General features: G+C 42.1%; 1 long non-coding RNA gene across 1 annotated transcript; it reads right to left on the bottom strand.

Moving 5' to 3' along the window:
* Window positions 1-3,491: 3,491 nt before the first annotated feature.
* LOC129862571 (uncharacterized) lies at window positions 3,492-19,594 on the bottom strand. Its single transcript, XR_008760789.1, has 2 exons — window positions 19,120-19,594; window positions 3,492-6,314 (listed from the first exon to the last, which is right to left on the bottom strand). It is a non-coding gene; the product is annotated as an uncharacterized LOC129862571 (long non-coding RNA).
* Window positions 19,595-23,211: the final 3,617 nt, after the last annotated feature.

Here is a 23,211-nt window from a genome sequence, read left to right as displayed (position 1 = left end):
GGAATATGTTCCGGGATTCATCCGATGGCATTGAGGAGTATACCACCTCAGTCACCAGCTTCATCAATAAGTGCATTGATGACGTCGTCCCCACAGTGACCATACGTACATTTCCCAACCAGAAGCCATGGATTACAGGCAACTTCCGCACCGAGCTAAAGGCTAGAGCTGCCGCTTTCAAGGTGTGGAACAAAATCCTGACACTTAGAAGATATCCAGCTATGCCCTCAGACAAACCATCAAACAGGCAAAGCGTCAATACAGAACTAAGATTGAATCCTACTACAACGGCTCTGAAGCTAGATGGATGTGGCAGGGTTTGCAAACTATTATTGACTACAAAGGGAAACCCAGCCATGAGCTGCCCAGTAATGCGAGCCTACCAGACTGGCTAAATGCCTTTTATGCTCGCTTCGAGGCAAGCAACACTGAAGTATGCATGAGAGCACCAGCTGTTCCGGATGACTGTGTGATCACTCTCTCCATAGCTGATGTGAACAAGACCTTTCAACATGTCAAAATTCACAAGGCCAGACGAATTACCAGGATGTGCACTCAGAGCATGCGCGGACCAACTAGCAAATGTCTTCGCTGACATTTTCAACCTCTCCCTGACCTGGGCCGCTCCCAGGTGGTAAGGGTAGGCAACAACACATCTGTCACGCTGATCCGCAACATGGGGGCGCCTCTGGGGTGCGTGCTTAGTCCCCTCCTATACTCCCTGTTCACCTACGACTGCATGGCCAAGCACGACTCCAACACCTTCAATCCAGGTGAAAGCTATGATCCCTTATTGATGTCACCTGTTAAATCCACTTAAATCAGTGTAGATGAAGTGGAGGAGATAAGTTAAAGAAGGATTTTTAAGCCTCGTGACAATTGAGACATGAATCGTGTGCCATTCAGAGGGTGAACGGGCAATAAAAAAGATTTAGGTGCCTTTGAACGGGGCATGGTAGTAGGTGCCAGGCGTATCGTTTTGTGTCAAGAACTGCAACAATGCTGGGTTTTTCAAACAATTTTTTTTCTTGTATCAAAAATCATCCACCACCCAAAGGACATCCAGCCAACTTGACAACTGTTGAAAGGATTGGAGTCAACATGAGCCAGCATCCTTGTGGATTGCTTTTGATACCTTGTAGAGTCCATGCCCAGACGAGTTGAGGCTGTTGTGAGGGCAAATGAGGGAAAATGTCCTTGTTTTTGAAAGAAAAGCACATTTTCTGTCCATTAAAATAACATCAAATTGATCAGAAATACAGTGTAGACATTGTTAATGTTGTAAATGACTATTGTAGCTGGAAAAGACTGATTTTTAATGGAATATCTACAGAGGCCCATTATCAGCAACCATCACTCCTGTGTTCCAATGGCACGTTATGTTAGCTAATCCAAGTTTATCATTTTAAGAGGCTAATTGATCATTAGAAAACCATTTTGCAATTATGTTAGCACATAAGTGAAGAGGCGACTCCGGGATGCTGGCCTTCTAGGCAGCGTCCCACTTGAACCAAATAGGAAAATAGGATGTACAGAGCTGCCTACTGATGAGGATTAGCTGTTGACATGACAGTCTGGATGGATATTGTGTTTTCCATCAGTGCTGAAGCTGTCCTCCTTCACAGCTCTCCTATTGGATGTGGAAGCTCTGGTCTGATGTCAGGTCTGACTCTGAACCACTGGAGCATTGAGACAAGGAGGTCTCTTATATAATACAATATTGGGACAGTGTGACCCAGCTTGAGTGAACACACATGCACGTGAATGCACGCAGGGGCATCATGCACCCCAAATATCTGAGGGGGCAAAAATTATGTGAGGATGGCTCAGTGAGTGGTCTGGAAGTTGGAGAATGTTTCATTTTTCAAACACCTAAAACAGATTTTTCCTGCGGTTATCATTGTCATTATTAGCCATTATCATTGTGCTTCATTCTATGTTAAAAATATTGTCACGGCCGTCAAAAGGAGGAGGCCAAGGCGCAGCGTGGTATGCGTACATTCATCTTTATTATAAGAATGAACACTGAACAAAACGAACAAAATAACAAAACGAACCGTGAAGCTATACACATGAGTGCTGAACAGGCAACTACACATAGACAAGAACCCACGAACACAATGTCACGTTCCTGACCTGTTTTCTGTTTATTTTGTATGTGTTTAGTTGGTCAGGGCGTGAGTTGGGGTGGGCATTCTATGTTTTGTGTTTCTATGTTTAGGTCAGGTGTAATTAGCCTTATATGGTTCTCAATCAGGGACAGGTGTTTGACGTTTTCCTCTGATTGAGAACCATATAAAGGTAGGCGTTTCACACTGTTTGTTTGTGGGTGATTGTCTTCCGTGTCTGTGTCTATGCACCACACGGGACTGTTTCGGTTTGTTCGTTCGTTAGTTGTAGTCTGTACCTGTTCGTGCGTTCTTCATGTTATATGTAAGTTTCTATGTTTAGGTCAGTCTACGTTGTTTTGTAATTTTCCAAGTGTTTTTCGTGTTCGTCTTCGTCTGTAAATAAATCTATATGGATTCCACATACGCTGCGTTTTGGTCAAATCCCTACTCCTCCTCTTCGTCTGAAGAGGAGGAGGACACCCGTTACACACAAAAGGAAAAATGGCTACCTAAATATGATCCCCAATCAGAGACAACGATAAACAGCTGCCTCTGATTGGGAACCATATCAGGCCACCATAAACCTACACATCACCTAGACCTACATACCCTAGACTTACAAAACCCCTAGACAATCCAAAACTAGCATACCCACCCTAGTCACACCCTGACCTAACCAAAATAATAAAGAAAACATAGATAACTAAGGTCAGGGCGTGACAAATATGTATATTTTTCTGCATATCCAAGCATACCTCTTGAGCTGTCTAAATTAAACTAAATATGCTTCTCTGCATCTCCACTAAAATCTTGGTTAAAGATTGAAAAGAATGTAAGTATTATTCAGTACATTTAGTTCTTGCTTGCTTTTCTAAAGTCAACCAACCCTGCCAGCAGGCATGCCAGCTAAGACAAACTAGTATCCTAACTTGTTTGATAGCCTGAAAATACTTCTTGGTAGCTAGTTATGAAGTTGGGAGATTGAGAATCTATCTGGGCTAGCTAAAGCCAACTTCATAACATTAGGTACTACTAGGTGGCTAGTAGTATTACAGAAAAACAACAAATAAATATACATTTTAATCAAAATGAATACATGTTATTAGATTTTTTAAAACAGGACATATCTGATGTGATGCCTCTGCTCACAGAAACATTTGTATTTATTTTCGAAGCAAAATCAATGGGGGCCCGCAGGTCAGTAATACAACCATGATTACAACAAGTTAAGATAGCTGGCCGCTACACTAACTTACCAATCTAAAAAATGTTAGCTGACATTGGGCTAATTGAGTGACTGTCAGTGACTGTCAGAACAAGAGAAAAACTGCAGTGAGTTCAATCGAGTACAGGCTTAAATGAATGACAACAGAGACAGAATGCAACATGGAATTTTATTGAATAGTTTGGGGTAGTCGGTGGGGGGAGGTAGTGGGGGGAGGTGCATGGTCGTTGGAAGACCGTTGCTGCAAAATAGCAAGTGAGAGATGACATTAAATACTCCCCTAGGTTTATGCTCATTGGTTGAAAGAACGGAAATTGATTATAGCATGAGTAAGCCCATAGGTTATTCAGGAAGCGTGGTGGAATTGCCTTAGTTTGCCATGCTCATAGGCTGAAGTTAATAGGTGAATGATATTCCGCGGGCTTGCTAATAGTGAAGGAGGAGAGACGTGACGCTATGCTGACGAGGTGACATTAATAACACTACCATATAAATACCTGCTATGCTGACAAGGTGACATTATAAACACTACCATATAAATACCTGCTATGCTAATGAGGTAACATTATAAATGCTACATATGAATACCTGCTATGCCTGTGTGATAGGAAGCGATGTGAATTATATTGTGCTTACTAAATAAATGTGAAAGTGACAAGCCATTCAGACGAGCCTTACTGATTGAACTTTCGTAGACTACATTTCAATCGGGTACAGACCTAACTGAATGACAACAGAGACAGAATGCAACATGGAATTTTATTGAATCGTTTTTGGGGATGCCTTGTCTCTGAGGAATGCTCCTCGGATCCAGTTGCTGATGACAGATTGCTCTATGCTGGGCAGTTGGCATCAAACCCCCCAAAATAAATAAGTTACTCACCAGGGACACAATGGTTGGATCTAAAGATCGATGATAATCATAATTAGATGTAAGAGATTAAGGAAAAGAATAGAACAAAAGTGCAATTATGCTGTAATGGAAATTAGGCTATGATATGGAATGTTTATTAATGCAAGGCACGCTGAGCGCAGAATTAAAAATAGTTTAATGTATTTCGGTGGAATGAGACGTCTGCGTGTACATCTACCCAGCGACGCATGCCATAATGTGATATGTATGATTGACATGAAACGCTAATTGAGCGTAGAACACAACCATGCATGCTGTAATGTGATTTGTAAGATATGAGATGTTTCTTTGCTTCGAACCAGTCAGGCATTCGGTAATACAAAGCGATAGGGAAACATGCCAAAGAGTGTCTGACCAAATGCCGGGTGTAATAATGAATGACCGCCACAGCTATATGCATGAGTGTAGTTAGAACCTCACTAAATGAAGTATATATGTTACCTATGGTAGAGATTATGGCAAATAGATTGGGTCTACAATGTGAAGTGTAGACAGAGCATGACCAGCGACCTAGTTGCTGTAGAGTGAGGGTGGAATTATACCTAGAGTGGCAGCGGTGGTTGCAGCTCCAGTTCTGACCGAAAGACCAGTGTAGCATAGAGGTGGAAGAGAACACCTTTATATTAATTGAGAAAGGAGAGAAGTGAAACTGATGAGGGTTGAATAGGAGGTTATCAAAAGAGAATGATGAGGAGCAGAGGAGGATCGAGCATGAATGAACTGAATGTACAAAACATTATGAACTCCTGCTCTTTCCATGACATAGACTGACCAGATGAAAGCTGTGATCCCTTGTTGATGTCACTTCAATCAGTGTAGACGAAGGGGCGGTAAACAGGTTTAAGATGGATTTTTAAGCCTTGAGACAATTGAGAAATGGACTGTGAATGTTTGCCATTCAGAGGGTGAATGGGCAGGACAAAATATTTAAGTTCCTTTGAACGGGGTATGGTAGAAGGTGCCAGGCGCAATGGTTTGTGTAAAGAACTGCAACGCTGCTGGGTTTTTCACGCTCAACAGTTTTCCATGAGTATCAAGAATGGTCCACCACCCGAAGGACATCCAGCGAACTTGACAACTGTGGGAAACTTTGGCGTCAACATGGGACAGCATCCCGGTGGAACGCTTGACACCTTATAGAGTCCATGCCCCAACAAATTGAGGTTGTTCTGAGGGCAAAAAGGGGTGGGTGCAACTGGATGTAAGAAAGGTGTTCTTAATGTTTTGTACACTCAGTGTAATGTTGTATAATCCTCCTACATCTTCTTTACTGTGGAAGCACATTAATGTGTATGAAACGGATAGGCAAACACTTGGGATTAGCAAGTAGCCTGGTCAAGGATGCATCAATGCAATATTGGCACACAACATTTTGTTACAGACCAACTGAACAAAAGTAATCCTTGAATTTGCATGTTTAAAATATTCCTCTGGTGGCCAGGGTTGACCTATTTTAAGAAAGGCCATCAGTTGTTGGATATAAAGTCAATCAATCAATCAATCAAATGTATTTATAAAGCCCTTCTTACATCAGCTGATGTCACAAAGTGCTGTACAGAAACCCAGCCCAAAACCCCAAACAGCAAGCAATGCAGGTGTAGAAGCATGGTGGCTAGGAAAAAGTCCCTAGAAAGGCCAGAACCTAGGAAGAAACCTAGAGAGGAACCAGGCTATGAGGGGTGGCCAGTCCTCTTCTGGCTGTGCTGGGTGGAGATTATAACAGAACATGGCCAAAATGTTCAAATGTTCATAGATGATCAGCAGGGTCAAATAATAATAATAATCACAGTGGTTGTAGAGGGTGCAACAGGTCAGCACCTCAGGAGTAAATTTCAGTTGGCTTTTCATAGCCAATCATTCAGAGTATCTCTACTGCTCCTGCTGTCTCTAGAGAGTTGAAAACAGCAGGTCTGGGACAGGTAGCACATCTGGTGAACAGGTCAGGGTTCCATAGCCGCAGGCAGAACAGTTGAAACTGGAGCAGCAGCATGACCAGATAGACTGGGGACAGCAAGGAGTCATCAGGCCAGGTAGTCCTGAGGCATGGTCCTAGGGCTCACGTCCTCTGAGAGAAAGAAAGAAAGAAGAGAAAGAAAGAGAGAGAAAGAGAGAGAAAGAGAGAGAAAGAGAGAGAAAGAGAGTGAGAATTAGAGAGAGCATACATCAATTCACACAGGACACCGGTTAAGACAGGAGAAATATTCCAGATATAACACACTGACCCTAGCCCCCCGACACATAAACTATTGCAGTATAAATGCTGGAGGCTGAGACAGGAGAGGTTGGGAGACTCCGTGGCCTCGTCCGACAATACAACCGGACAGGGCCGAACAGGCAGGATATAACCCCACCCACTTTGCCAAAGCACAGCCCCCACACCACTAGAGGGATATCTCCAACCACCAACTTACTACCCTGAGACAAGGCCAAGTAAAGTCCACAAAGATCTCCCCCACGGCACAACACAAGGGGGGCGCCGACCCGGACAGGAAGACCACGTCAGTGACTCAACCCACTCAAGTGACACACCCCTCCTACGGATGGCATGGAAGAGCACCAGTAAGCCAGTGACTCAGCCCCTGTAATAGGGTTTGAGGCAGAGAATCCCAGTGGAGAGAGGGGAACCGGCCAGGCAGAGACAGCAAGGGTGGTTCGTTGCTCCAGTGCCCTTCCGTTCACCTTCACACTCCTGGGCCAGACTATACTCAATCATAGGACCTACTTTAAGTCTTCAATAAAGACTTAAAGGTCGAGACCGAGTCTGCGTCTCTCACATGGATAGGCAGACCATTCCATAAAAATGGAACTCTATAGGAGAAAGCCCTGCCTCCAGCTGTTTGCTTAGAAATTCTAGGGACAATATGGAGGCCTGCGTCTTGTAACCGTAGCGTACGTGTAGGTATGTACGACAGGACCAAATCGGAAAGATAGGTAGGAGCAAGCCCATGTAGTGCTTTGTAGGTTAGCAGTAAAACCTTTAAATCAGCCCTAGCCTTACTAACTTCTTTCAGCTAGGGGGCAGAATTTTTATGTTTGGAAAAATAACGTTCCCAATGTAAACAGACTATTTCTCAGGTCCACATGCTAGAATATGCATATAATTGACAGATTAGGATAGAAAACACTCTAAAGTTTCCAAAACTGTCAAAATATTGTCTGTGAGTATAACAGAACTGATTTTGCAGGGGAAAACCGGAGGAAATCCAACCCGGAAGTGCCTTTTATTTGGAAATATCCCTGTTCCGTTGTCTGCCCCTCCTCCATTTAAAGGGGTATCAACCAGATTCATTTTCCAATGGCTTCCTCAGGCTGTGACCAGGCTTTAGACATAGTTTCAAGCTTTTATTTTGAAAAATGAGCGAGATTTTTCAAAACGCGTCAGGTGTCCTTTGATTAGTTCCTGCGCGCAAGAGATGTAGCTCTCCATTTTCTTTTTCTCTCTTATTGAATAGGTTATGGTCCGGTTGAAATATTATCGATTATGTTTGTTAAAAACAACCTGAGAATTTATTATAAAAAACATTTGACATGTGTCTATGACCATTACGGATACTTTTTGGAATTTGTCGAACAGAACGAGGCTGTGGTTTTCTGAACATAACGCGCAACCCAAATGGCGTTTGTTTGTTATAAAAGTAATATTTATCGAACAAAAATAACATTTGTTGTGTCACTGGGAGTCTCGTGAGTGCAAACATCCGAAGATTATCAAAGGTAAGCAATTCATTGTATTGCTTTTCTGACTTTCGTGACCATACTAATTTGGGGCTAGCTGTTCTAGCATTGATGGATACACTCACAAAAGCTTGGATTTCTTTCACTGTAAAGCATATTTTCAAAATCTGACAGGATAGGTGGATTAACAATAAACTAAGCTGTGTTTTGGTATATTTCACTTGTGATTGCATGATTATAAATATTTTTAGTAATATTTTGCGCCATGCAATTCAGCGGTTGTTCAGGAAAATGATCCCGTAAAAGGGATCCGTAGCGCAGAGAAGTTAAAATGCCAATTTACTCTGTTCCATCTGACTTCGTTTTAAATGTTCCATTGCCATACTGGCTGGCAACGTTCTTATCCCTTGCTTGCTAACTAGCCAGCTATGGCTAACTTACAGTCACGTCCAAAAGTGAAGCCAGAATAACAGCAAAGTAGGTTCATTTGCATAAGCTGTTTTCTAGTGACAGCTTTAACAGAGGACTCACTTAAATAATAGTGTTTAAAAAGTACATTTTTTAAAACACTATTATTTCAATAGAACATATTCAGTTGTTCTAGTAGCCCTTAACTCCAGTCAAACCTGCAGAACCACTCCTTTATTGGGGGTGTCTTGCTAATTGCCTATAATTTCCACCTTTTGTCTATTCCATTTGCACAACAGCATGTGAAATTTATTGTCAATCAGTGTTGCTTCCTAAGTGGACAGTGTGATTTCACAGAAGTGTGATTGACTTGGAGTTACATTGTGTTGTTTAAGTGTTCCCTTTATTTTTTTGAGCAGTGTATATTTTAGATTTCAGTTTCTTCAAAGTAGCCACCATTTGCCTTGATGACAGCTGTAAATTCTCTCAACCAGCTTCATGAGGTAGTCACCTGGAATGCTTTTCCAACAGTCTTAAAGGAGTTCCCACATATGCTGAGCACTTGTTGGCTGCTTTTCCTTCACTTTGCGGTCCAACTCATCCCAAACCATCTCAATTGGGTTGAGGTTGGGTGATGGTGGAGGCCATGCCATCTGATGCAGCACTCCATCACTCTCCTTCTTGGTCAAATAGCCCTTACACAGCCTGGAGGTGTGTTTTGGGTCATTGTTCTGTTGAAAAACAAATGATAGTCCCAGTAAGCACAAACCAGATGGGATGGCATATCGCTGCAGAATGCTGTGGTAGCCATGCTGGTTAAGTGTTCCTTGAATTCTAAATAAATCACAGAGAGTATCACCAGCAAAGCAACCCCACACCACCTCCTCCATGCTTCACAGTGGGAACTACACATGCAGAGATCATCCGTTCACCTACTCTGCGTCTCACAAAGACACAGCGGTTGGAACCAAAATTCTCAAATTTGGACTCATCAGACCAAAGGACATATTTCCACCGGTATTACGTCCATTGCTCAAGTATCTTGGTCCAAGCAAGTCTCTTCTTCTTATTGGCGTCCTTTAGTAGTGGTTTCTTTGCAGAAATTTGACCATGAATGCCTGATTCACGTAGTCTCCTCTGAACAGTTGATGTTGAGATGTGTATTTTACTTGATCTCTGTGAGGTGCAATCTGAGTTGCAGTTATTTGCCAATTTCTGAAGCTGGTAACTTTAATGAACTTATCCTCTGCAGCAGAGGTAAATCTGGGTCTTCCTTTCCTGTGGCGATCCTCATGAGAGCCAGTTTCATCATAGCGCTTGATGGGTTTTGCAACTTCACTTGAAGAAACTTTCAAAGTTCTTGAAATGTTCCGTATTGACTGACTTTCATGTCTAAAAGTAATGATGGACTGTCATTTCTCTTTGCTTATTTGAGCTGTTCTTGCCATAATATGGACTTGATACTTTACCAAATAGGACTATCTTCTGTATACCACACCTACCTTGTTACAACACAACTGATTGCCTCAAACGCATTAAGAAGGAAAGAAATTCCACAAATTAACTTTTAGCAAGGCACACCTGTTAATTGAAATGCATTCCAGGTGACTACCTCATGAAGCTGGTTGATAGACTGTCAAGAATGTGCAAAGCTGTCATCAAGGCAAAGGGTGGCTACTTTGAAGAATCTCAAATATAACATATTTTGATTTGTTTAACACTCCATTTGTGTTATTTTATAGATCTAATGTCTTTAGTATTATTCTACAATGTAGAAAAGAGTACAAATAAAGAAAATCCCTGGAATGAGTATTTGTGTCCAATCTTTTGACTGGTACTGCATGTAAAATGACGTAGAATTGCATGACATTTTTATAAAAGGCTATTTGTTTCTCGGATCTGCAAATACGATGATAGATTCATGCAATTATTTTACTATGAAGGAGATATTTTGTAATGGAAATGTCAGTACTGAGAGAGACTTACAATTATTCAAACAGTCATCTTTATTCAACACTGATTAACTATTGCAATGAGGAAACCGTCGACTGCACACTAAGTTGTGTTGCCGAGAGCTTCCCTAACAATGAAAAACAGAAGTCTTACATAGGACACTAAGAATGCTAAGTTCCACCCCTCTCAGGCAGATCAAAGAGCATCACAAGCCACTTTTGGTTCATCCCATCATTAACAACATATGGTGTTGTTCTAACCCCCACCCCTAGCTTAATTTCTCTGATGCCAGGATGTCTTTGACCCTTTGTTCCAGTCCATCTCTATCCCAGTTACAACCACCCCACATCCTGTCCATGGAATACAGTTGAAGTCAGAAGTTTACATACACCTTAGCCAAATACATTTAAACTCAGTGTTTCACAATTCCTGACATTTAATCCTAGTAAAAATGCCCCGTCTTAGGTCAGTTAGGATCACCACTTTATTTTAAGAATGTGAAATGTCAGAATAATAGTAGATAGAATAGTAGAGATTTATTTCAGCTTTTATTTCTTTCATCACATTCCCAGTGGGTCAGAGGTTTACATACACTCAATTAGAATTTTGTAGCATTGCCTTTAAATTGTTTAACTTGGGTCAAACGTTTTGGGTAGTCTTCCACAAGCTTCCCACAATAAGTTGGGTGAATTTTGGCCCATTCCTCCTGACAGAGCTGGGTAACTGAGTCAGGTTTGTAGGCCTCCTTGCTCGCACACACTTTCAGTTCTGCCAACAAATGTTCTATTGGATTGAGGTCAGGGCTTTGTGATGGCCACTCCAATACCTTGACTTCGTTTTCCTTAAGCCATTTTGCCACAACTTTGGAAGTATGCTTGGGGTCATTGTCCATTTGGAAGACCCATTTGCGACCAAGATTTAACTTCCTGACTGATGTCTTGAGATGTTGCTTCAATATATCCACATAATTTTCCTCCTCGTGATGCCATCTATTTTGTGAAGTCCACATAATTTGCACCAGTCCCTCCTGCAGCAAAGCACCCCCACAACATGATGCTGCCACCCCTGTGCTTCACGGTTGGGATGGTGTTCTTCGGCTTGCAAGCCTCCTCCATTTTCCTCCAAACATAACGATGGTCATTATAGTCAAACAGTTCTATTTTTGTTTCATCAGACCAGAGGACATTTCTCCAAAAAGTACGATCTTTGTCCCCATGTGCAGTTGCAAACCGTAGTCTGGCATTTTTATGGCGGTTTTGGAGCAGTGGCTTCTTCCTTGCTGAGCGGCTATGTCGATATAGGACTCGTTTTACTGTGGATATAGATTATTTGTACCTGTTTCCTCCAGCATCTTCACAAGGTCCTTTGCTGTTGTTTTGGGATCGATTTGCACTTTTCGCACCAAAGTACGTTCATTTCTAGGAGACAGAGCGCATCTCCTTCCTGAGCAGTATGACAGCTGCGTGGTCCCATGGTATTTATACTTGCATACTATTCTTTGTACAGATGAACGTGGTACCTTCAGGCATTTGGAAATTGCTCCCAAGGATGAACCAGACTTGTGGAGGTCTACAATTTTTTTTCTAAGGTCTTGGCTAATTTCTTTTGATTTTACCATGATGTCAAGCAAAGAGGCAATGAGTTTGAAGGTAGGCCTTGAAATACATCCCGAGGTACACCTCCAATTGACTTAAATGATGTCAATTAGCCTATCAGAAGCTTCTAAAGCCATGACATAATTCTCTGGAATTTTCCAAGCTGTTTAAAGGCACAGTCAACGTACTGGAATTGTGATACAGAGAATTGTAAGTGAAATAATCTGTCTGTAAACAATTGTTGTAAAAATTACTTATGTCATGCACAAAGTAGATGTCCTAACCGACTTGCCAAAACTATAGTTTGTTAACAAGAAATTTGTGGAATGGTTGAAAAATGAATTTTAATGACTCCAACCTAAGTGTATGTAAACTTCCGACTTCAACTTCTCCCCAGTGCACCACTGATCATACAATGGAATGCGGCTGGAAAGCTGTATCGCCCTCTAGTAAACCCCATTTCCTTGATGCCCAGACTAGCTGCAGGAAGCTAGATTGGACACCATAAAAGCTCAGCCTTAGCAGGCCAGTCTTACTCTTAGTAAAATATATAATATTTTACTATAATATATTAATATCAAACAAATCCTTAACCTTCTGGCCCGCAGCCCTGTGTGCTGTTAAAATCCCTGGGTCAACCAGCTTCAGTAGTTGTGTTGTTGTGGTCATTAGTTGTTCTCAATAGTTTTGTGGTTGTGGTCAGTAGTGCTGGTCAGGAAATGTGGTCAGGAGTTGTTGTTGCTGTTGTCAGTAGTTGTGTGCTCAGTAGTTGTGTGGTTGTGGTCAAAAGTTGTGTGGTTATGATCAGTAAATGGTGTCAGTAGTTGTCTGGTTGTGGTGGGTAGTTTGTAGTTGTGGCCAACAGTTATGTGGTCATTAGTTGTGTGGTTGTGGTCAGTAGCTATGGTCAGTATTGTGATCTGTAGTGGCCAGTAGTTGTGGTCAATCATTTTATGGTTTTGGTCAGTAGTTGTGTGGTTCTGGGCATTAGTTGTGTGGTTCAGTTGTTGTGTGGTCAGTAGTTGTGGTCAGTAATTGTGGTCAGTAGTTGTGTGGTTGTGGTCAGAAGTTGCACGGTGCAGTAATTGTGTGGTCAGTAGTTTACTGGTTGTGGTCAGTAGTTGTGTGGTTGTGGTCAGTAGTTGTGGTCAGGAGTTGTGGTCAGGAGTTGTGTAGTTGTGGTCAGGAGTTCTTTTCAGGAGTTGTGTTGTTGTAAGTAGTTGTGTGGTCAATAGTTGTGTGGTTGTGGTCAGTACTTGTGTGGTTGTTGTCATTAATTGTGGTCAGTAGTTGTGTGGTTCAGTAGTTGTGTGGTTCAGTAGTTGTGTGGTCAGTAGTTGTGGTCAATAGTTAACCGGTTGTGGTCAGTAGTTGTGCTCAGGAGTTGTGTCCAGGATTTGTGTTGTGGTGTTGTGGTCAGGAGTTGTGTGGTTGTTGTCAGTCACGGTGGTCAGTAGTTGTGGCCAGAAGTTGTGTAGTCAGTGGTTGTGGTCAGTAGTTGTGGTCAGTAGTTCACTGGTTGTGGTCAGTAGTTGTGGTCAGCATCTGTGTGATTGTGGTCTGAAGTTGTGTGGTTCAGTAGTGGTGTGGTCTGTAGTTGTGTGGTCAGTAGTTGTTGTCAATAGTTTACTGATTGTGGTTCAGTAGTTGTGTGGTCAGTAGTTGTGTGGTCAGTAGTTGTGTGGTCAGTAGTTGTGTGGTCAGTAGTTGTGTGACTGTGGTCTGAAGTTATGTGGTTCAGTAGTTGTGTGGTCTGTAGTTGTTGTCAGAAGTTTCCTAATGGTGGTCAATAGCGTTTGTCAGTAGTGTCGTGTTTGTGGTCAAGATTTGTGGTCAGTAGTTGTGTCCAGGAGTTGTGTTCAGGAGTTTTGGTCAGGAGTTGTATTGTTGTTGTCAGAAGTTGTGTGGTTCAGTAGTTGTGTGGTCAGTAGTTGTGGTCAGTAGGTGTGTGGCTGTGGTCACTAGTTTACTGGTTGTGGTCAGCAGTTGTGGTCAGTAGTTTTGTGGTTGTGGTCAGTAGTTGTGCTCAGGAGTTGTTTTCAGGAGTTGTTTTTAGGAGTGGGGTCAGGAATTATGGTCTGTAGTTGTGTTGTTGCCAGTAGTTGTTTGGTCAGTAGTTGCATGGTTGTTGTCAGTTGTTATGGTCAGTAGTTGTGTGGTTGTGGTCAGAAGTTGTTTGGTTCAGTAGTTGTGTGGTCAGTGGTTGTCGTCAGTAGTTTACTGGATGGGGTCAGTAGTAGTGGTCAGTAGTTGTGTGGCTGTGGTCACTAGTTGTGGTCAGGAGTTGTTTTCAGGAGTGGGGTCGGGAGTTATGGTCAGTTGTTGTGTTGTCAGTAGTTGTGTGGTTTTGGTCAATTTGTATTTAATTATTTTTTTAAAACTTTTACCCGTTTTCTTCCCAATTTTGTGATATCCAATAGTTACAGTCTTGTCCCATCGCTCCACTCCCCTACGGAAGCGGGTCGGGAGAGGCAAAGGTTGCGCTGCTTCTTGACACTCGTTAACCCTGGCCACTCGGGAGGCCCGGTCATTAGTTTTGTGTTTTTTGTTATTAGTTGTGTGGTTCAGTAGTTTTGTGGTCAGTAATTATTTTCAGGAGTTGTTTTCAGGAGTTGTAATCAGGAGTTATGGTAAGGTCTGGAGTTGTGTAGTTGTGGTCAGGAGTTATTTTCAGGAGTTGTTTTCAGGAGTTGTAATCAGGAGTTATGGTACGGTCTGGAGTTGTATAGTTGTGGTCAGGAGTTGTGGTCAGGAGTTGTTTTCAGGAGTTGTTTTCAGGAGTTGTTTTCAGGAGTTGTTTTCAGGAGTTGTAATCAGGAGTTATGGTACGGTCTGGAGTTGTATAGTTGTGGTCAGGAGTTGTGGTCAGGAGTTGTTTTCAGGAGTTGTTTTCAGGAGTTATGGTCTGTAGTTGTGTTGTTGTAAGTAGTTGTGTGGTCAGTCATTGTGTGGTTGTTATTAATTGTGGTCAGTAGTTGTGGTCAGAAGTTGTGTGGTGCAGTAGTTGTGGTCAATAGTTTACTGGTTGTGGTCAGTAGTTGTGTAGTCAGTGGTTGTGGTCAGTAGTTGTGGTCAGTAGTTCACTGGTTGTGGTCAGTAGTTGTGGTCAGCATCTGTGTGATTGTGGTCTGAAGTTGTGTGGTTCAGTAGTTGTGTGGTCAGTAGTTGTGTGACTGTGGTCTGAAGTTGTGTGGTTCAGTAGTTGTGTGGTCAGTAGTTGTTGTCAGAAGTTTCCTATTGGTGGTCATTAGCGTTTGTCAGTAGTGTCGTGTTTGTGGTCAAGATTTGTGGTCAGTAGTTGTGTCCAGGAGTTTTGGTCAGGAGTTGTATTGTTGTTGTCAGAAGTTGTGTGGTTCAGTAGTTGTGTGGTTCAGTAGTTGTGTGGTCAGTAGTTGTGGTCAGTAGGTGTGTGGCTGTGGTCACTAGTTTACTGGTTGTGGTCAGCAGTTGTGGTCAGTAGTTTTGTGGTTGTGGTCAGTAGTTGTGCTCAGGAGTTGTTTTCAGGAGTTGTAATCAGGAGTTATGGTACGGTCTGGAGTTGTGTAGTTGTGGTCAGGAGTTGTTTTTAGGAGTTGTTTTCAGGAGTTATGGTCTGTAGTTGTGTTGTTGTAAGTAGTTGTGTGGTCAGTCGTTGTGTGGCTGTTGTCATTAATTGTGGTCAGTAGTTGTGGTCAGAAGTTGTGTGGTTCAGTAGTTGTGGTCAATAGTTTACTGGCTGTGGTCAGTAGTTGTGCTCAGGAGTTGTGTCCAGGATTTGTGTTGAGGAGTTGTGGTCAGGAGTTGTGGTCAAAAGTTGTTTTGTTGTCTGTAGTTGTGTGGTCAGTAGTTGTTGCCAGTCATTGTGGTCTGTAGATGTGGTCAGAAGTTGTGGTCAGTAGTCTACTGGTTGTAGTTAGTAGTTGTGTGGTTGTGGTCAGTAGCTGTGGTCAGTAGTTGTATGATTTTGGTCAGAAATTGTGTGGCTCAGTAGTTGTGTGGTCAGTAGTTGTGTGGTCAGTAGATTACTGGTTGTGGTCAGTAGTTGTGTGACTGTGGTCTGAAGTTATGTGGTTCAGTAGTTGTGTGTTCAGTAGTTGTGTGTTCAGTAGTTGTGGGGTCAGTAATTGCATGACTGTGGTCTGAAGTTATGTGGTTCAGTAGTTGTGTGGTCAGTAGTTGTTGTCAGAAGTTTACTGGTGGTGGTCAGTAGGTGTGGTCAGTAGTGTGGTGTTTGTGGTCAAGAGTTGTGGTCAGTAGTTGTGTTCAGGAGTTTTGGTCAGGAGTTATATTTTTGTTGTCAGTAGTTGTGTGGACAGTAGTTGTGTTCAGAAGTTGTGTTTTTCAGTAGTTGTGGTCAGTAGTTTACTGGTTGTGGTCAGTAGTGGTGGAGTTTTTTTCAGGAGGGGGGTCAGGAATTATGGTCTGTAGTTGTGTTGTTGTTGCCAGTAGTTGTTTGGTCAGTAGTTGCGTGGTTGTTGTCAGTAGTTTTGGTCAGTAGTTGTGTGGTTCAGTAGTCGTGTGGTCAGTAGTTGTCGTCAGTAGTTTACTGGTTGTGGTCGGTAGTTGTGTGGCTGTGGTCAGTAGTTGTGCTCAGGAGTTGTGGTCGGGAGTTGTTTTCAGGAGTGCGGTCAGGAGTTATGGTCAGTATCTGTGTGGTTGTGGTCAGTAGATGTGGTCAGTATTGATCAAGTTTTGTGGTCAGTAATTGTGTGGTTCAGTAGTTGTGGTTAGTAGTTGTGTGGTTCAGTAGTTGTGGTCAGTAGTTGTGTGGTCAGTTGTTGTGGTCAGTAGTGTAGTGGTTGTGGTTCAGTAGTTGTGGTCAGTAGTTGTGTGGTTCAGTAGTTGTGGTCAGTAGTGTAGTGGTTGTGGTCAATAGTTGTGGTCAGTTGTTGTGGTCATTAGTTGTGCCCAGTAGGTGTGTGGTTGTGGTCAGTAATTATGGTCAATACTTGTGTGGTTGTTTTCAGTAGTTGTCGTCAGTATTTGTGTGGTTGTGGTCAGTAGTTGTGGTCAACAGTTATGTGGTCAGTAGTTGTGTGGTTGTGGTCAGTTGCTGTGGTCAGTATTGTGGTCTGTAGTGGCCAGTAGTTGTGGTCAATAATTGTGTGGTTTTGGTCATTAGTTGTGTCATTGTGGTCATTAGTTGTGTGGTTCAGTAGTTGTGGTCAGTATATGTGTGGTTGTGGTCAGTAGTTGTGGTCAGTAGTTGATTGATCAGTCTTTTTGTGGTTGTGGTCAGTAGTTGTGGTCAGTACATGTGGTCAGTAGTTGATTGGTCAGCAATTGTGTGGTTGTGCTTAGTAGTTGTTGTCAGTAGTTGTGGTCAGTAGTTTATTGGTTGTGGACAGTAGTTGTGGTTAGTAGGTGTGGTCAGTAGTTTGTGTGTTTGTGGTTAGTAGTTGCGTTCATTTGTTGTGGTCAGTACCTGCTGGGTTGTGGTCAGTAGTTGTGTGGTTCAGTACCTGTGTGGTTGTATGGTAAGTAGTTGTGGTCAGTAGATGTGGTCAGTAGTGATCAATTTTTGTGGTCAGTAGTTGTGTGGTCAGTAATTATGTGTATATAGAAAATATGTGTATATAGTTCACCTTTAATTAACCAGGTAGGCCAGTTGAGAACAAGTTCTCATTTACAACTTCGACCTGGCCAAGATAAAGCAAAGCAGTGCGACAAAAACAACAACACAGAGTTACACATGGGATAAACAAACGTACAGTCAATAACACAATAGACAAAGTCTATGTACAAGTGTGTGCAAATGTAGTAAGATTAGGGAGGTAAGGCAATAAATAGGCCATAGTATAAGGGGTGCGTAACTGGTGGCAGCGAAGTCAGACGCAGAAGAGCAGAACTGGGTAATAACCGGAGCAGTTTAATATATACACTGCTCAAAAAAATAAAGGGAACACTTAAACAACACAATGTAACTCCAAGTGAATCACACATCTGTGAAATCAAACTGTCCACTTCGGAAGCAACACTGATTGACAATAAATTTCACATGCTGTTGTAGTATTTGTGGCCTGCTGGAGGTCATTTTGCAGGGCGCTGGCAGTGCACCTCCTTGCACAAAGGCGGAGGTAGCGGTCCTGCTGCTGGGTTGTTGCCCTCCTACGGCCTCCTCCACGTCTCCTGATGTACTGGCCTGTCTCCTGGTAGCGCCTCCATGCTCTGGACACTACGCTGACAGACACAGCAAACCTTTTTTCCACAGCTCGCATTGATGTGCCATCCTGGATGAACTGCTCTACCTGAGCCACTTGTGTGGGTTGTAGACTCCGTCTCATGCTACCACTAGAGTGAGAGCACCGCCAGCATTCAAAAGTGACCAAAACATCAGCCAGGAAGCATAGGAACTGAGAAGTGGTCTGTGGTCACCACCTGCAGAATCACTCCTTTCTTGAGAGTGTCTTGCTAATTGCCTATAATTTCCACCTTTTGTCTATTCCATTTGCACAACAGCATGTGAAATTTATTGTCAATCAGTGTTGCTTCCTAAGTGGACAGTTTGATTTCACAGAAGTGTGATTGACTTGGAGTTACATTGTGTTGTTTAAGTGTTCCCTTTATTTTTTTGAGCAGTGTATATACATATAACCACCGGCATCCAGAATAATACAGAATGGGTAACAAAACCCGTTGCGCACCAGACAGCAATGTGCACAAGCACTTACAACAGACAATACCACACAAAGACATGGGGGGAACAGAGGGTTAATACACAACACTAATGAGGGAATGAAAACCAGGTGTGTGGGAAAACAAGACAAAACAAGTTGAAAATGAAAAATGGATTGGCGATGGCTAGAAGACCGGTGACATCGACTGCCGAACACCGCCCGAACAAGGAGAGGAACCGACTTCGTCAGAAGTCGTGACACATAGAGAATAAATAATTAAAATGTTGCATTAACACTGGAGTGAAAGATGTGCAGATGATGATGTGCAAGTAGAGATACTTATAGGGTACTGAAGCAGACAACTTCTGACCACAACCACACAACTACTGATCACAAACCCCGTATTTGTCGCAAAATGTAGGCGCAGATTTTAGAGAAACAGCAAATGTCGGTAAATATAAGTGTCTTATATCGGCTGAAAGCTTAAATTCTTGTTAATATAACTGCACTGTACAATTTACAGTAGCTATTACTGCGAAAAAAATGCCATGCTATTGTTTGAGGAGAGCTGCTAATAACAAAATACTTTTTTCACCGCGATAGGTTTGATAAATTCACCTCTGAAGGTGAAATGTATACTTACATTCTGAAATCTTGCTCTGATTTATCATCCAAAACGGTCCCAGAGATAACATGACGTGTCATTTTGTTAGATAAAATCCTTTTTCATACCCTAAAAAGGTCCATATAGCATGCACGATCGATTTTGTATTTCCACTCGTTCAATTTGCAAAGAAAGGAATCTGTGAAAATATATCCCTAAAGGTTGTTTCAACCAGTCAAATCACATCCGTATGTATTCCTCAGAGATCCTAGAACGTAACCAGACTTCACTATATCATTAGGGGTGTAATATATCCTATAGGACACCAAATTTGGTCAGAGAGCGATGCCTTCATGGCATGCCGATGATGCGACCGGTCTTCATTTGATCGATTGTATATTTGTCAAACAAAGCTAGCTAGATAGCCAATGAGCTGAGCTTTACGGGAGCATCCCCGTATATGATTGCCCAAACGCTCAGGGCAACCCAGAACAAGCAGATCGTGGACCCTGGCTGAATGCCCCTCCTCCACACACAGCGGCACACAACCCAGGGTTCTGACAAGACGAAGGAGAAGAGGAAGTTGAGACAAATCAAATCAAATGTATTTATATAGCCCTTCTTACATCAGCTGATATATCAAAGTGTTGTACATAAACCCAGCCCAAAACCCCAAACAGCAAGCAATGCAGGTGTAGAAGCACAGTGGCTAGGAAAAACTACTTAGAAAGGCCAAAACCTAGGAAGAAAACTAGAGAGGAACCAGGCTATGAGGGGTGGCCAGTCCTCTTCTGGCTGTGCTGGGTGGAGACAGAAGATAGTGCTACTCTATGCGATACGAGGGCAACCATATCAGTTATTAATGCGAAATCATACCCAGACCCACCTCTGTCTGAAGCTACTGTCATTTTTTTTTTTTTTTTTTTTTTTTTTTTTAGGGGAGGATCAGCTTAGTATTGCGGAAAGAATGTTGCTTCCAATGTAATTGTCTGCATAATTTCCATTCCCCCATATTTTTTTGGGTAAATATATATATCCATACACGTATGCATACATATACACATATATACATACACATACCTATATAGACATACATACTTTTTTAAAGAATATGCCTTTATTATTATTCCCCGCGACCCTACCACCAATCCCCCAATTGGAGTAAACTTATAAACACTTCTGCTTTTACCTTCAATTTCTACATCTTATACCTATCTTACAGACACAGTCCACTTTACAATAGTTCTTAGTTCTTTACAATAGTTCAATAGTCCTTCCTCTATTTCTGTTGTCCATCCAATTTTATTTCCACTTGTAACTGTGCTATTTCACAAAAGCTCCGCACCTATACACATTTCACAGATCCCGTATGCCCTATATTGTTTATCTTGTTATTAGTCCCACCCTTCAGCTCCACCCAACCCCTCCCATCTATCTTCCAACATCATCCATTTCGGATTTCTATTTGCCATACATTTCTCAACTGTGCTGTGATGCTTCACAAAAGACCTGAACCTTCCTATTCTCATAGCTTCTACAGATTGTAAATTAAAAATAAACATCTTTGCCAAAATAATTATTATATTATTGATTGATTGACTATGGCTTTTCAAATCCCCCAGTATTGCTATCTGTAGCGTTAGTTTTAGGCAAATGTTGCAATTCTTCAGCCATTCCTGGACCTGTGACCAAAAACGAGCTACATATGGACAATACCAAAATAAATGATCTAATGACTCTGCCTCCTCACAACAGAATCTGCAGAGCTGGGAAGATTGTATACCCCATATATATAACATTCTATTAGTTGCAAGAATTTTGTACAGTAATTTATATTGAAAAATTCGAAGTTTTGAATCCGGCGTTGTTTTGCGTATCAATTCATAAACCATGTGCCATGGAATGGGTACATCGAAAATCTCTTCCCAACTATTTTGCAATTTGTATGGCACAGCTGTTAGTTTTTTGGTCCTTAAATTAAATTGGTATATGTTTTTATTTATCACACTTTTCTTTAACCATTTTTGTTCTTTAATACAGGGCCGACATACAAGTTCCTTACTTTTTTCCCCTTCTACTTGCCTCTTCCATTTTTGTGGTAATGCTGCAATTAATTGGTTGTAATTTTGGGTCATTTTGGTTGGGGCATCGGGAGTGTCCATGACTGACCACTTAACCACTCATGGTGAAGTTGGGAGATATGATTTTAGCGCACTTCTTCCTGGCCTCTCCACATTGTCCTAAAAATTTGTTGGCCAGAGACCTACTACGCACATTTGGGATTGAGGTTCACTGTGATACTAGTGGAGTAAAGATTTCTACTCCTCCTAGTTGTAAAACATTTGGTACATGTCCATTCTGATTCTTTAGACTGGTTATACTCTGACAACTTAGTTGATGGGAGGATGACCAAAGATATTGTGAATTTGGCTAAACATTGGTGGGTAACTGGGGGGGGGAGGTGAAAGAACCCGAGGATTTGCATGGTACCGCATATTATTCAAAACACTGCCGAGATGAGGGGTTTGAAATAGACTGGGGTAATAAAAAGGTATCTAAATCAAAATTGCGGTGTAGTAGATCATCCGTAAAGTATTTGGGTAATGATGTCACTCCTGAAGGGAGAAAATTGGGTACTGAGAGAGTGGAGGCTATATTGGCAGTGCCTAAACCTCTTACCAAACAACACATGATGCTATTACTGGGGATGGCTGGCTACTGCAGAAATAGTCGCTCCCCTTCAAGCTTGTATTTATGGTCACCAAATGACCGTACAGGATCCTGATATTTGGAATGAGGATGCAGAATCAGCTATGGTTGCTCTAAAGCAAAGGTTGACTGTTTAACCATGTCTGGGTTTGCCAGATCATTCCAAACTTTTTAATTTGATTGTGGGTGAGAAAGGGGGTTATATGTCTGCTGTTCTTACGCAAGAACATGGAGCTCAGCAAAGACCAGTAGGATACTATTCTAAGCATTTGGATCCACTAGATGGGGTTAGTTTGTTGTCTGCTGCGGCAACTAAGGTTTTATTGGCTTGTGCTGATATTGTTGCAATGAGGGAAACTTGTAGATGAAATTTGCAGAGCTCGCCCTGAATTGTCTGATGTCCCTCTGTCTAATAGGGACTTGATATTCTTTGTTGATGGCTACGCTTAACGACACTCAAAAAGGGAACCATTAATGGCATACTCAGTAGTTACTTCCTTTTCTGTTGTTGGATCTGCTAGACTACCATCACATCTATCTGCCCAGGGGGCTGAATTGTCTGCATTAACTAGAGCATGCATGCTGGCTAAGGATACATCAGTTCATATCTATATTGTTAGTCGTCCTGCATTCTGTGTCATGCATGATGTTGGCACGCTGTTGAAACAGTTTTTTTTGTGTGTTTTTTTTTACAGCTACTGGGAAACACATTGCATCCCATGTGTTGGTGAATAATCTATTGCTGGCTATTTGTCTGTCCTCTGAACTGTCTGCGATAAAATGTTCAGTTCACACTAATGCCACTGATTATTTTTCATTAGGAAATGCTGGAGCTGACGCTGCAGCAAAAGCCACTGCTGTGTCATTTTTTTATCCTCTTTTAAAGATGCCGAAGGAGCTTAATTAACCCTTTCTGTCAAACTGATATTTCTCTTTTACAGGACTCTGCTCCTCCCAAGGAGAAGGCTTCCTGGAAATCCACGCTCAGTGGTGCAAGGCATCTGTGTGGGCCCTCCACCTTTACTGTTGCCTGTTCTTCCTCACTCCTGTTTTCCATACATGTGTAACTTGACGCATGGTAAGGACCATGTGTCAAGAGGAGGATGATAGAGATCATAATGATAAGACAATATTGGCATGTACCTGGTTTTACATCTTTTGCAAAACATTCTTGCGACAGATGTATTATGTGCCTCATATACAACATTGCCAGAGGCATTTCAGTGGCTACCTCGGCCCACCCAAGACCTGAGGGTCAGTTTGAACATTTGATGATGGACTTTATTGAATTAAGCCCATGCCAGGTATATAAGTACTGCCTGGTAGTTATTGACATGTTCTCCAAATGGGTAGAAGCTTTTCCCTGTAGAGCAGCAAATGCAAACACAGGGGCTAAATGCCTACTGAGAAAAATAATCCCAT

Source organism: Salvelinus fontinalis, chromosome 9, assembly GCF_029448725.1.
Source record: "Salvelinus fontinalis isolate EN_2023a chromosome 9, ASM2944872v1, whole genome shotgun sequence".
In the NCBI taxonomy this organism is placed as follows: Eukaryota; Metazoa; Chordata; class Actinopteri; order Salmoniformes; family Salmonidae; genus Salvelinus; species Salvelinus fontinalis.
Note: the sequence above shows the minus strand (reverse complement) of the source record. Positions and strands in the feature narration are given on the sequence as shown.